Source organism: Phalangium opilio, unplaced genomic scaffold, assembly GCF_054372755.1.
Source record: "Phalangium opilio isolate 3A_F unplaced genomic scaffold, DU_Popi_V2 ptg000329l_1, whole genome shotgun sequence".
Classification (NCBI taxonomy): domain Eukaryota; kingdom Metazoa; phylum Arthropoda; class Arachnida; order Opiliones; family Phalangiidae; genus Phalangium; species Phalangium opilio.
In genome coordinates, this window is record NW_028324226.1 from 7,227,678 (window position 1) to 7,244,203 (window position 16,526).

The 16,526-nt window shown below is 37.6% G+C and overlaps 1 protein-coding gene across 6 annotated transcripts in view; it reads right to left on the reverse strand.

Moving 5' to 3' along the window:
- LOC149610608 (potassium voltage-gated channel protein Shaw-like) overlaps positions 1-16,526 on the reverse strand; it is a 519,915-nt gene that overhangs the window by 144,646 nt on the left and 358,743 nt on the right. The window lies entirely within an intron of this gene.

The following is a 16,526-nucleotide window of genomic DNA, read 5'->3' on the forward strand; positions in this document are numbered from 1 at the left end:
ATTTTTCGAATGAAGAAAAAGCGCAGGCTGAAAGTGCGAAAAGAGAAAGACAGCGCGACCAAGTGATATACCTTTTCGAAAAAGTCGGCTCAAAATAAATTGTCCGCTAGGTTGATTCTTTTTTTCGCTCGATATCAGAAGGCATTCAATTCTTTCAAGAATACGAAACTCAAATGAAATAATAGATCAGAATTCTCTTCCCTGCAAACCACATGACAATTTCTTAGCTGCTATAATTTCAATCATACACGGATTGCTAAACGTATAATTATAGTAGGTAAAGCACGCATGCGCCGCTCACAGGGTAGGCTACATATTAACCATTTATTTGTAATCAGTTTGAATATACTCAGCACCCGACCTCGCGTTGCTATCAACCAATGAAATTGCAGTTAGAAAGGCGTTCGAGTTTTGTCGCGTGACGAATAGTTTACAGCCCCGACCACACAACCTGCATAGAGATTAACACGGGTTATATGGGGGGCACAAAGATTCCTGTTAGCTGTATGCGTTTCTGCTAAGACCAGAAGTGGTATGATACTAGAAGTATTGAGCTAACCAAATTCTTCACTCGGCATTAGTGAAAAGACTTGATAAAACACAAACGGTTGGCCCTCTAGTGGCGGTTTCTGAAATTTCCCCTCCAAAACGTGAGACGCTCGCGGCGGTAGACGGCCGAACTAGATTCAAGGAGCCGGGTCCGTGTTTCGCCGCTTTAGGTTGAGGGGAAGGGGGTAAGAAATGTTTTTGGAACTCGACCAATTTTTTTCTCTCCGCGATGGAAGCGGCATAAAATCCTCAAATTTGTTCACTAGTGCCAGGATCTAATATCAATGCTAGAGCCCTTCACTTCTAGTCTCATACCACTTCTGCTAAGACTGATAGAATTTTTCTTCGACACGCATTTTTAACTCTTTTTAGCCACATTGTATGATGTACATCTACGATGAGGCTCTTAGTTTGACCTGCCCTGTTGTTGTTGTCGTAGTAGGAGTGTCACAGTACCGCCTTTGGCAGTGTAAAATTTTTCGTTCTTCCTTGAAGGGAATGTGAAAGGGATAGAATTGTGGTGAGGTGATATTTTTCGTTCATATATTTTAAAAGCATGGGGATTTTTTAAGCATTGCATTTAATTGTACTAGTAAGGTTAAGCATTTTGAATTGTGTTTTACCTTTGCTCGATATATTTAAAATTTTAAGCATTGCATTTAATTGTACTAGTAAGGTTAAGCATTTTGAATTGTGTTTTACCTTTGCTCGATATATTTAAAACGAGAGAGAGGGAGGATTATAGTATTACGGAAGGTTTAATACTGTTGAACACCGGTTTGGTTTTTATTAGTTAACTATTCATTTGAGATTTCGGTAAATTTTGCGTCGAGGCGGAGCCTCCGAAATGAACTAGGCCCATGCATGCCAAATTTTATGTGGGGAAATATCCAGTTTGCTAAGGAAAATATTTTCACCATATATGTGTGCGAGATGGCGCTTATATCACCGTTGTGACAGGGGTCTTCCTTAAATTATCGTTGCTATTTTAGGGGTCACTCATAAAATTTTATGATAGAGAAAAGTTTCATCCTAAAATTAAAGTAAATGTTTTTGGGTCTCTTCACTTTTTATTGAATCATTTGGTTAGATTAAATTGTATGAAACCATGATTCTTTAAATAAAATTAGATGTTAAATTATTTCAATTAAAATAATTCAGTAAGAGTAATAAAACCGAGGGTATAATAAAAAGTGGAGTGAAACCGGAGCCTCCGAAATGAACTAGGCCCATGCGTGTGGCGAAGCGAGAATATTTTTTTAACTAATTTAGTTCGCCGTGTTTTCCCGCTTGGGGGCGCTGACACGACCGTAAAATAAACAAAGTTCAACCCCGTGACCCTGTCGACTGCTTAAGTATTTGGGCCAAGCTCGCGGATTGTAAGTATACGGTTTTATTACTCTTACTGAATTATTTTAATTGAAATAATTTAACATCTAATTTTATTTAAAGAATCATGGTTTCATACAATCTAATCTACCCAAATGATTCAATAAAAAGTGAAGAGACCCAAAAACATTTACTTTAATTTTAGGATGAAACTTTTCTCTATCATAAAATTTTATGAGTGACCCCTAAAATAGCAACGATAATTTAATGTAATGTGAGCGTCATCTCGAACAAATATATGGTGAAAATATTTTCCTTAACAAACTAGATATTTCCCCACATAAAATTTGACATGCATGGGCCTAGTTCATTTCGGAGGCTCCGGTGAAACTGAATCTGCGAGCTTTGGCTCGTTGAAGGCGGCGGATTAGAAAGGAGATTTGAAGTTCTGAAAAAAGAAAATCAAACCTTTCACCGTATTGAAAATATCCCATTTCTTTTATCAATTCATCTTCCAGAATGGAAATATTTGTTTCGCCATCAATACTATTTCGTATTTTGTTGCAATGTCGATATATTTATACTTTTGTGAGTGCCTATCCCATAAAATATACCTTTATCCAGTATAAATGTTTCTATATTGTTACCATAAAAGCCGCTCTCTTGATCAAATCTACATCTTTTTTTATTGCGATTTCGAAATTGTTTTCCATATAAACGCGGTGGTCTTCGATTTTAAATATATTGGAAAGCCCCTATATGACAGTTTTTCCCTGGATTAAGGTGACAAAGATGTGAAACGTTTTTACTAGGAAATATCATATCTTCGGCAACGTGGAGCCTATTTGTTCTAATTGTGGGGCTGATAGAGAGGACATAGAGCTCATAATTTTGGAGTGTCCGGCTCTCAACGGGGAGAGGGAGTTGTACCGATAGTTTGGCGAGGTGACTCTAGCGAATAGCCTGGCTCTGGGAAACACTTTCGACAGAGATTTAATAGAGGTGACAAAAGGAATTCTACTTAAATGGGCGTCTCTCCGCATATCTTAACCTGATCGGCAATTTTTAAGGAATATAGTAGTAGCAAACTTTAGTGTAAATAAGTATTCCTAAGTAAATGTTATTGTACATAGTCATTTTTTCGGACCTGTGAACCCCAAAAGCGGTTCCTCCCTGATCTAAAAGGGATGTGTATTTTTCACAAGGGTCAATAAAACATTCATTCATTCATTCACATTGGATATTGTCCCCGTGTATGAGGGCTTAACCGTTAAGCAATTTGAAGTATTCTGGAGACTTTATTTTTGGGAGAAAATCTTGTTTTTCTGAAGTTATCAATACTCATCTTATTCTATGGCTTTTTTACGTGCTTGTTTTAGGTACCCATGTTTAGTAGCCCAAATCTCTATAACTAAATTTTGAAGACCCCGTATTATTTACCCTTTCCACTCAGTTTGACCAAGAAGTGATATCTAGTTTATTAGGGAGAAGGTATAAGATGCCTAAGTATTCGCGCGCCATAGTCCCAGTCGCCCTTTCAAAATACAAGGGGGGGGGGCGTAAAAAAATTCCGGGCTATTTCGCCTCTCCTCAGTCGGAAAATACGTAATTTTCGTCATTCGCCTAGCGCTGACTTGAGTTTTCAAGAACCAATGAGATGCTGGTTGAAATTTAGAGGCGGGGATTAACTCCGGTCCAACGTTTGGGCTGGAGATAAAGCTAGAAATTTTGCGAATTTATACCTTCTCCCTAGTAAACTAGATATCACAAAAACACACCATTTAATTGATGGCAAACTTATCAGAAACATCCTATATAGAGAAAATGTAGTATATGTATCTAATTTCGCTCTAGAAGGAATAAATCAAGCTGTAATCCTTACACATCGAAACGAAACTTCTCAGCTAAAACCCGGAAGTACGATCTCATTGAAAACTCCACTTCTATTTCCAATTGCAAAACAAGTGTATACTTTTCTAACGTCACCTAAGTTGGCTAAAGATGTGTACGAATCCGTCTTGTTCAGAACAGTATACGAAGTTGATTTTACTTATTTATTTTTAGGTTTTAGTCTTTCTATCTGGTATTACCAAGTCACGGTGTTTCGAACCATTTCTTTTTTCTTGCCGCCGAATAAGATTGATGTCATCATTGCTTCCCTGGTACTTAGTTAGGGACTCTCAGACTCCCTATAGTCTATCTCATGATCTATATTAGGGCGGGAAACAGGCACCCAAATGCGGGCTAAAATGAAGAGATTTAAGATTTATCGCGTGAAGAAGCAAGTGTGAATTTAGAACTGCTAAAGGGTCTCGAAAGACTATAGGACAGAGGCTATTTAAGAAAGGAAAAGCAGCAGGAACTAGATAACAGTTGAGCATTTTAGTGCATAAAATTCAGAGTGTTCTGACTTTTACGCAAATGGGGGTTCTTTTATAGTGGAATTGTACTATGAGGACCCCATCCTCAGCATCTCTGAAAAGTTATATTTAGTTAAAGTGGCACCGAAGTGACCGAAACAAGACAAACATGTAAAAAGGTTCATAATTCCAATCTTCCTTTGCGAAAAGGTTTTGAAAGAGCTCTATGGTTTGATTGGACCGGTTTTAAGGTCAGAACGTTTCAATATTTTATATTCTAGCACCTAATTGAACATTATCGTGACTGCCATTTTTCAAGATGGCCGCAGAATGAAACCAAACGTTTTCTATCTAACTGATTATCAATTCCCCAGCCCGTACGACAGTGCGCTCATTAAAGGATTTTATCGTGATGTATCGAAGGTGTATTAAATCAAAAACAAAACTTTCCATAAGTTCGTTTTGCCCGAAACTATATACGAACTTCTTGTAGGACATGGAGACTCTTTGTCTAGACTAACTTGTAAAGATGTTAGGGACACATACACCTGTTTTGAACATAGTCTTTTGTGTATCTTTTGTTCTAGCAGACTCGTTGACGTCTGTAAGTAAGGTTTTGGAAGATATATGCTTACAAAAGTAAACAAACAGTAAATTTATCATTTCACCAAAACATCTCAAATAATAAGAAAACGTTTTCGTTTTGCAACCTATCACAAACAATTTTGTACGCATTTAGTAAATACGATGAGATAAACAGTTCCTGAAAAGCACGAAATCTATATCCATCGCACTATTTGTTGTTCTAACGTGCAGATTCACATTTAATTTCGACTGATAGAAGAATCAAAATTTTTAATAATTCCTTTTCAGTGATTAATGCGGGGATTATATTTTTTCTTCTATTATTTTAGTCACATTTTTTGCTGTTTGGTTTAGGCTATATGGGTAATCCTTCGAAATTCCTCTCTTATCGTTTACTTCATTAAACGTAAAAATTTCCTGTATTAACTAGAAGTTACCCGTCACATTAAAAATAATAATAACTGCGGTTAATTTATACTTTCTTAAGGTACAGTTGCTTATTTTTGATATTAATGTTTCTGACTAAAGTGTTTTCAAAATGTTATTTTTTCACACTAAAGTGTTTTTATGTGTTAATTTTTCATGCTAAAGTGTTTTTACGTGTTGATGTTTCACACCAAAGTGTTTTTATGTGTTAATTTTTCACACCAAAGTGTTTTGACGTGTTAATTTTTCACACTGAAGTGTGTTTACGTGTTAATTTTTCACATTAAAGTGTTTTTACGTGTTAATTTTTCACATTAAAGTGTTTTTACGTGTTAATTTTTCACACTAAAGTGTTTTCATCACGATAAAACGGACTATTATCATATTCAAAACTTACCCAGTGTGTTCCAAGCATGGCCTAAGTACAGGATGGGCGGTTTTGAGTGCGAAAATGTTTTGATATTTTGCTTTAATGGCCACCCTAAACAAGTTATGATTGGAGAGTTTTACGGATGACCCCTTGATTAAATTACCATTGTCTTTCAGTTTCTAGGTTTAATTAAAGGGGTCATCCATTAAACACTCCGATCATAAGTTCGTAACTTGTAAACGGTTGCCCGGACGGCAAAATGTTACTTACAGAGCATTTCGACTCAAATTCGCCCACAGCTGTACTTTAGTCCTATCACCCTTTTTGGAACACCATTTAAGCTACTTGTTTTGTAACGTTAAAGTTAATCAACTTCTTATAAATGAAAACTATAAATAGCCCAAAGACGGAAAAGAAAAAAAAGGGTACTATATGTTCATTTCGCTATTGGCCTTTGCGTTTATAAAAGAGGCTAGCAAATAAGGCCCAGCTGTTCGACGTTCTCCTTCCTGAAGCCCTCTTGACAGAATATCCTAACATATATATTTTTATCCCTAGCTTACTCGTTGATATAATAAGGGGGTTTTAGTCGAGTGATATGCCATCAAGGAAAGAACAAGATCGTTTATTTTCATTTTATATCGCTTTTACCCTACGAGAAAATGATAGCCGTATATTATAGGGCGCTCTCGATTGACAAATAGAATTTAGTTTCAATGATCGTAATGGTTTACTCTCTTATTTTCATGTTTTCAATATTAAGGGGCAAAATTTACTCTAATGTGATTGGATTTTCTGAACCGTGGCTTGTATGTAGTGTAATGGCCAAGAGTTAAATTGAAGTTTAAGGGAATTTGTGAAAAACAAACCATTATAAAGGGACTGTAAATTTGTAGGCTGACCGTTTTTTTTAAAAAAGACACCCCCCCATACTCCACAATCATTGACGTCAGCAGCTGATGTAAGACGCGTCAAAGAGGAATTATTTCGTGGTTGTAAAGCGGTTCATGACATCCGGTTAATAAGCTCTTATAATTGGTTGTGAGCCGCCCCGCTACGACGTTTCCACAGTCCCCACTACTGAGAGTCCGACACCCCCGTTTGCCAGAAGCAGCGATCGTACCAATAGCAGAGGCAATGGGATTGGCGCAATTGCATCAACTGACGGATAAGGCTGAATAACACAAGAATAGAAAATGGCTTAACAGTTTTTACCCCCCCCCCTCCGGGGAGGGGGTTGGGACGTCAATAAAGACTTTTTCAAAATAAAATTCAACGGTCCTCTGACAGCTTTACAGACCCTTTAACTATCGCCAAAAAAGGGTTTCTTTACGTATGACCTCAACAACAAGCCACTAACTAGCGTCAAAGAAGGGTACTGGAATATTTTGAACCTTAGACAGCGTCCTAGAACGGGGGCTTTATATCCCCTTTTGCAAATATTCCAAAAATAACACGAGATTATCATATTAGGATCATTTATAAACCACGTCAACAACCCCCCCCCTTTAGAGATCTGTCCACTAAAAACTGTTTTAGGTCCGATTTAATCTATACACCTTTTTCAATATGTTTTCTAGAGCTGCAAAGATTTTTGCAAGGCGCAGTGTAACTTTTCCACGATACGTTTTACCATGAAGTTGTATTGGTTTAAACTAGAACGTCCTTGAGGTTATTCGATAATCTACACAAACAGATATTCGTAGCTTTTATCGGCTGGTAAAGTAATAAGACCATGGCCCAACCCGAAAAATATGGACCATGAAATTCAAAGCAACACCAGAGTTGAAGCTTGACAACGAAGTCCTCCCAGCATGCTCAGCGTTTCGGTATTGTTGTAGGGTACGGAAACGTCGAGGGTGCCCCCTTCGTCTTAAAAAATAAGCTTGTTCTCATACAAATACAATGGCGCTACGCGGCAGCACTTAACAATCGCCTACCCAAGGGTTAGGGCGTGTGCAAATTACACTAAGAGACTTTCATTGCCGTAGGTCACCCACATCATTTTCACTCCATCTCACCTCTTTTCTCCCTGTTTCAAGAAGGGTACAGGTGAATAAATAAACGATGTTGAACCTCATAGGAAAGCAATTACAGTCTTCGCCACGTGTGGTTCAACTGAGAAAAGTAGCATAACTGATACCCAGTTAATCTTATTTAGGTAGTAGGTTTATTTAAACTTGTATTAATATTTCGGCCGAAGGATAGCAATTACTACTTAGTTAGGTCTCTCGTGTAAACACAAGCAGACGTTACGTTTCAAAGGTTATTTATAATATGCTATTTACACAAATCTAAATTTTGAAAAGACCGTGTAAATAAAGTTTGGAGTATATTTGGGTTTTTCACTTTTCCAGCGCCAAGAGTCTGAAAGTAATATTTAGTTGGGACTAGGCATAGTAATTATTATATTTATTTAGAAATGTTCAATTTAATTCATTCAATTCGGTCTAATTGAGGACATTATAAATCCCGAATAAACCGATGTTGATTTTTAAATGAAGTAAAAGATGATATAAATATTTGTTTTATTTATTTTTTTTCAAGTCAGTGAAATGGATCTTTATTGGAAATATATTCATATTTGATTAATTTTGAATGATTCCCTTGATTTGGTGTCTTTTCCCCGAATTCATTCAAAATATTTTTTCAAGTATGCTTTAAACTTCGTCAATAGAGAATGAGTAGGAAATTAGGAAATAAAATATGTAAATATATATAAATCAAAATCGATAATTGTTTATGTGCAGGTTTTTTTTTTCATGCACAGTAACAATCAGTTGATCGAGCTGCACGGTTGATATCACCAGGGATAGATTTTTAGAAGTAGGAATGGAGAACAGAGTAATGTGGACACGCGTCTAAGTCCCGGACCCCCTTCCCTGGGACGGAGGGGTATGAAATAAGAGATAGGTGGGTCATAGCGACAGAGATAAAAAGGAATTACGTATTTTTCGCCGTCCCCGTCAGAAACGTCATCAAAACGTAGTTTAAGTGAGCCAATAAGATAATTTAAACTTTTCATTACGTGTTGGAGGGAGGGGCTCTTTACTGGGCTATGAGTCGGACTGAAGTAAATACTAACCGTTCTCCATTCCTACTTCTAAAATTAAATCTATCCCTGATATCACCAGGAGTTCATAATAACCCGAAGTACGAAACTGGTTAAAAAGCCCGCAACAACAAAGTTTCGCCGTAAAGCTCAGCGGATTCATACACCGCTTAAGTGGCAATAAGTCGCAAGATGACTTGGTCCAATTAGCTAGCTGAACTCCCAAAGAAATAGTTACCCCATTTTTAGCGCCCACGCGCATTAACTTACACACTTCCGGTTTAGCACTATTTTTATCTTGTGATTTTGAGAGCGAAAATGGCTCACGTCTGCTTCTGTCGGAACGGTGTAAATTAAGCTTTGGCTAAGAAGTTGGCTTTTCCTTTTAGTCGGGGTTTCTAGTTTTCTACAAAACATTTAAACGATCGTCAATAATGTTTTGTTGTGATATGTGTGAGAATTCCATGGTTAAATTAAAACGGTTTGGACAAATTTATTCGCAGTATCTTTAATATAAGAATTGCAACGTGTTTCTACGTCCACCATATCGCCATTTTTACCTCTCCGAGTGACTTATGTCACGGAGAGGTATTACACCGGCCGTGTCTGTCTGTCTGTCTGTGTGTCTGTCACGCCCCACGTGACCGCGTTCGCAGTTTGCGTATCGGAGCAAACGTGTTCCCAATTTCCGGACTGCATTGACAGTTCACGGAAATTTGGGTTTGTCTCTGGCTATTCTACTTGAGTTCCAACACCACCAGCTTTGGTTTTCGTCCACTCGACATGGACACTAGTCTGTACTTGCTAGCTTCCAAGCACAACCATCTTCTGTTCTTCGTCAATTCCACATTGACACCAGCTTCTATGCACCACCATCTTCTGTTCTTCGTCAATTCCACATTGACACCAGCTTCCATGCACCACCATCTTCAGGTCTTTGTCCATTCCACATGTACGCCAATCTGTCCATTCTGGCTTCTTTTCCTTCGTCATCGTTTGGTTTCAAGATATACGCGGCGATCGGCTAGGGTTACGAGAAACGTCTAGCCTCCCAATGGCAGGGCTTCCACCATCGGTTCACGCGAATGCGTGTTTATCTATTATTGGTTTCAAGATATACGCGGCGATCGGCTAGGGTTACGAGAAACGTCTAGCCTCCCAATGGCAGGGCTTCCACCATCGGTTCACGCGAATGCGTTTTTATCTATTATTATAATGGAAACGAATCGTATATATACCCCAAAATTTGAAAAAAAAAGCGGGCAAGAGGGGTACCCTTCACTTTAAACGTCAATATTAGCAAAGTTTCGAAAGATAATAGGAACAACTTTATTTTAAACGATTTAACTATTTTTAAAGTTATTTACTGGCGATTAAAATAATTAATATCATTTATATTTAATTAATTATTTAAGATAAACTTATTTCTATGTAATGACACAAGTGAGAGTTTATATAGAACGAGTAATGAAGATTGCATCCGAATCGAAACACTACACGCACATCAAAGTTAATATAAAGCGAGTATGATGATAAGATCTCTTACAAAACGATAACATTTCCTTTTTGCAGAATATTAAATGGAAATATTTTAAATATTTTTCGGCATTACGATTCTTTAAGTAGTTGTTTAGCTATAAAGCTCTGTTTCATCTTAATATTCCAAGAACATCTTTCGATATTAACATTTCAAATTTGGTGTTTACTTTTTAATTCAGCTTTACTTCATTTATATATAGTGTAATCGCATTTTTATATTCATTATATAATATGGGTGTTAATTCTTCATCTATCCACAAGTGTTGAAACGATTGGGTCTGTGAAATAAGATACCCCAGATTTAAACTAGAAATGACCTTGTTTCGCCTTCTCTTATAGGAGGTGTTAACGGTTTAGAGTGAGCCGAAAGTTAAATACACCCTTCAGTGATACATTTAGGTCCTCATTAGAATTTTTGAGGAAACAAAGGAAATTGTTAAAGACCTTGGCAATATTTCGCTAATTTGAACTATGTATTTCCGGTTTTTCTCATTGGCTGGTGGACCTGTGTTTAGAAAGTAAATTCGTCTCGGCTCGGAGAGGTTTATTTTGGTTTCCCAACTTGTTCTTTTCGACGGAGATCCCAGCCAACGGAAATTTTGGAACGAAAACCAAGGAGCAGGCAGAGAGCTGCCATTAGTCTATAGATACCACTACGATATACTGTAAGGTTGTCTGTCCATAAACAGGCTAATCCTTTCTATGCGCAACGACAGAATCTTGTTGTTCGCGATTTTTACCATTAGCTCTATGGCCAGTTTCATACATGAACTCCTTATATCACTAACACAGGGAAAGGGTTTTAGAACTGTTTTTTTTCAGTTCATCAAGGTTGGGTCCACGAACCCCAAGCCATTAATGCCGTCACGGGCCACTAAACTAAGAGGACATTTCAGCTCTAGCTTTGCCTATACGAACGCTTTGCCTCTTCAAAGAAACGGGCATCTATGTGAGTTAGGAGAGACAAGTTGGGAAAACCAAAATATTACCTCTCCGAGTCGGGGAAAAGACTAGTATAGGACTCAATACCGAAATACTAGAGCAACATTTTTTCGCTTTGTTTTGTCTAACGAGGCTTAAGTCATTGAATAGTTATCTCTACATTGTCAAAATATATAATCATCCGCTAATCCTAGGTTTCAAATCATTATTTACAAAGAATATATAAGTTCTATGTTAAATTTTATTCTCTGATGCATACCACTAACCCGATAACGATTATCCCTTTCACTTATCAAATTGCTACCATGATGCTTTCTTCTATTATAAAATCTAAATCTGATTATTTAAACGTGTATTTAACTTTCGGCTCACTCTGAACCGTTAATGTCCCTTCATTACAGACACGATAATCAAAACCCAAAGTTTACTCCACCTCAGGTCTCAATTATTTACTCTTTGTCTCACTAAGCCTATTGCGGATCAGACTTGATTTACCCGACAGAATCCAGACCTTAGCTTTCGTCTTGAAATAACTAAACCAAGGATTATTCTATATACAGATGTAGTATAGCTTAAGTAATATATAAACAGCCATTTCAAATAATAATATTAAAAAACATCCTTGGAATATCAAAATGAAACAGAGCTTTAAAGCTACAAAAGTACTAAATGCATCGTAATTACGAAAAAGATTTCCACATATTCACTTTATATTATGGAAAAAGTGAATATTATGGTTCTGTAGGATTTCTTAACACATCAAAACAAAGCGAACTGCTAACGCGGCGCACTAGTGTGACAACGGACAGACAAAACAAGTTGGGAAAACCAAAATATTACCTCTCCGAGTCAAGAGGTCTACTACTACAAACTTATTTACCTAGATATGGAATTATTTCTCTTTTTTGAAGTAAAAATTTACGAAATATTGAAGCAGTATTCCAAGCATAGCGAATAATACAGTATAGCAGACGACATTTTACATCCAATAAGGATAATTCTTGGACACATGGAAATCAGTCAATGGGGAAAAGATCAGGAAATGAAGTCTACGCTTCAGCTGTTTACCGTATATTCTGATAGCTACATTCAAAACTGGTTTGCAGTGTAAACACTATCGTCTCGTCTCACCCAAAGAAAATATACGCTCCGGGAATGGAAGCTATGTCTCGGGGTTGGGTTGACCAAGGAACTTCCGGTCTATGCAATTTCAATGTAGCCGGAAATACCTCGGTCAACCGCGCCTGCCTTTGGAGCGTACTAGGAGGGGAGAGACAAAAATTTACACTAGAGGAAGCTACACTTTCCATTCCTGGGGCGTGTATCTTCTTTGTCTCACGTCAACAATATTCTTAGTTTGCCAACATGAATGTTAACGTTAAATAACACCAAAGCTAAATTGTAGCTAGACGCACTGATAGTCAATGCGCACCATAAAGAGAATAAAAGGTCTGTAGCTACTACCCGTTTACCATTAGCCCTTTTACTATTCTAATTGCCACCATGATCTTTTCTTCTATTATAAAATCTTAACCTGATTATTTAATAGTGTATTTAACTTTCGGCTCACTCTGAACCGTTGATGTCTCTTCATTTTAGACACGAAAATCAAAGCCCAAAGTTTACTTCACCTCAGGCCTCAATTATTTACTCTTTGTTTCACTAAGCCTATTGCGGATGATACTTAATATACCCGCCGGAGTCTAGGTCTTAGTTTTCTTCATGAAATCACTCAACCAAGGATTATTGTATATACAGATGTAGTATAGCTTAAGTAATATATAAACAGCCATTTCAAATAACAATATTAAAAAAAATCTTTGGAATATCAAAATGAAACAGAGCTTTAAAGCTACAAAAGTACTAAATGCATCATAATTACGAAAAATACTTCCACATATTCACTTTATATTATGGAAAAAGGGAATATTAAGGTTCTGTATGATTTCTTAACACATCAACACAAGGCTAACTGCTAACGCGACGCACTAGTGTAACAATGGACGGACACACACAGACAAAAACATAGACTGCTTTTTAACTCTTTCCGTATTAATTTTTAGTTGAGAAACAAGATTATCTTTAATATTTAAATAAATGTAATTATTTTTAATTATTTTAATCTTCAATAATTAACATTAATAATAGTTAAATCGTTTAAAATAAAGTTATACCTATTATCATCTCAAACTTTGCTAATATTGACGTTTAAAGTGAAGGGTACCCCTCTTGCCCGCTTTCTTCAAATTTTGGGGTATATATACGATTCGTTTCCATTATAATAGTAAGGAAAAAGCGCAATTGCGAAAACCTTTGGTGGCGATCCCACCTTAGGGAGGCTAGACGTTTCTCGTAACCCTAGCTGATCGCCGCGTATATCCTAAAACCAAACGATGATGATGGAGTAGAAGCCAATGAGACAGATTGGTGTCTATGTGGAATAGACGGAAGACCAGTAGATGGTGGTGTTTAGAAGCCAGAATGTACAGATTGGTGTCCAAGTGGGATGGACAAAGACCAGAAGATGGTGGTGATTAGAAGCCAGTATGTACAGACTGGTGTCCAAGTGGAATGGACGAAGACCAGAAGATGGTGGTGATTAGAAGCCGGTATGTACAGACTGGTGTCCATGTGGGATGGACGAAGATCAAAAGATGATGGTGATTAGAAGCCGGTAAGTACAGACTGGTGTCCGTGTGGGATGGACAAAGACCAGAAGATGGTGGTGTGAGAACTCAAGTAGAGGAGCCATTTCCGTGACTGTGAAAGCAGTTCGGAAATGGCGAACACGTTTGCTCCGATTTGTAAACTGCGAACGCGGTCACGTGGGGTCTGACAGACAGACACACACACAGACACGGTCAGTGCATTACCTCTCCGTGACGTCATCGTCACTCGGAGAGGTAAAAATAGACTGCTTTTAAACTCTTTCCGTATTAATTTTGAATTGAGAAAAGAGATTATCTTAAATATTAAAATAAATATAATTAATATTTAATATTTTCTTCGCTAGTTGTTCGCCTTATTGAGCGTTACATCGTTTTAAAAAAGAATAATTAAACAATCTTGAGAAATTTGACTAATATTGGCGTTTGAAATGAAGCATACGCCGGTTGCTTCGCCTTACTCAAATAGGTAGTATATAAAGGATTCGAATCGCAGCTGTAGATAAGAACATCGCTATTGCGTGAACCTTGGAGGAAGACCCCTCCATTGGAAGGCTAGACGTTTCTCGTAACCCTAGCCGATCGCCGCGTATGTCTTAACCTTAAGTATGATGTTGGTGTTAGAAGCCAGGTGTACAGACTGGTGTCCATGTGGAATGGTCAAAGACGAGAAGGTGATGGTGTTTAGAAGCCAGTAAGTACAGACTGGTGTCCATGTGGGATGGACAAAAGCAAAGACCAGAAGATGGTGGTGTTAGAAGCCAGGTGTACAGACTGGTGTCCATGTGGAATGGACAAAGACGAGAAGGTGATGGTGTTTAGAAGCCAGTAAGTACAGACTGGTGTCCATGTGAAATGGGCGAAAGACTAGAAGATGGTGGTGTTTAGAAGCCAGTAAGTTCAGACTGGTGTCCATGTGGGGTGGACAAATGAACAGAGTTGTTAGACAGGCAATGGAGTAATAGCCTGTAAGTTGAATACAATTTCCGGGAATGTAAATGCGGTCTGGAAATTGAATACACGTTTGCTCCGATTTGCAAACTGCGAACGCGGTCACGTGGGTGTAACAACAGACAGACACACAGACATGTCGAAATTAGAACCTCTCCGTGACATACGTCACTCGGAGAGGTAAAAAAGGGGGTCGAACCGGAACGTGTAACACGTACCGCAACGCCATCTACCGTACAATAGACTAATTACTCTGCCTGTCTTTTAATTAAACTTTATTATTTATAATGGGTGTAAAGTATTGTGTATTCCCTAACTGCAACAGCGATAGTCGCTACAGCACTAAGCCTCATATGCAAGGAGTTCGGTTTATACCCTTTCCCAAATATAATGGGTAAACTGGCTAGCAAAGTAGAAGAACGGATTTACAGTAGATGACATTGGACCTAATACGTACCTGAGTTCTAAACATTTAAAAGACGATTGTTTTCAAAGTAAGCTATGCCTTAAAAGGACAGATGGTAAGCTTTACTCAATACTACTTAGTCTAAAAAATACTGTTCTCCAGCCTCACTCGCCTTGTTACCGAAATGACGAAGTTCCGCTTTTTAAAAACTACCGCTAGAGGCGACACTAGTAAAAACCGTTTAGCTTGAGCGCCGCCCGATAGCAGAGCTGAAATGTCCTCTTAGTTTAGTGGCCCGTGATGCCGTTAAGATTTTAGCTTTGTTATTGACTCCTAATTAAGCAGGTTGTAAAAATATTTATTTCAAAAGCTATTGTTTAGAAAACTTGTCACTGGTGCTTAAATCCTTAAAACACTTAACCAATGCCGATTAGCTTATCTAGTTGTAAATATAATATCAACTCTCACTGACATGTCTGGAATGGATACACCTAAGGTCATGACCTTTTAGTAATTAGCCTTGAAAAGTTTTATACTAGGACAAAATCAAAAATTTCTTATCCACTTATAAACTTGTAAAGTTTCAGATTTTTTTATACCATTATGCATCCCAATTTCAAAAACGTTTCAGACTACATTTTGATGACCTTAAACATAAAAAAAAATGTTTCAAAAAAATCTCTTATAAAATCCAAAAATATATCTATAATCAGTTTATTTTCCCAATTTTCCCCATGGCAGACTATCACGAAGTCTTTTAAAATTAAGTCAAGCGAAAATCAAAATCTATTTTTCCGAAGATCTATTTAGGGATAAAAGATCAAATAGGGTGGAAAAAAGGAGCGTTCCTATTTTTGGTTGCAATAGTTCGAACCAACTGGACACCGATCAAAAGAAGATGAAAAAAAAAAAGATGTCCGAGTCGAAATCCACCCGCCCATATGGCATCGAATTGGGTTTAAGTTCCAAAAGCAGACACGAGACAGGGTGGCTTAGAGCGACGACCCCATATCCATATTTTTCCAAAAAATACTCTGGAGACGTCCAGGGATTCTCGTCATAAGTTACCGGAGCTTAAAAATGGGTTTTCCAATACCAATTTTTTGCCGAAGCACTTTCTAAAATGGTTCGTACGCTATTCCGCAGCCGTTTATCGGTGGTTTTAGGGAGGTCACTTGGTATGTCGAGATATGAGTGCAAAGAAGCGCTGAACTCAATTTTTGTATATGCTACTACTAGCATAAGTTTATAAGATGTGCTCCATAAGTATGACACTTCCTATACTTCATAATGTTAGAGACTTATTGAGAAATAGTTCGAGAACGACGCGAGAATTTATTACACTTGGTGT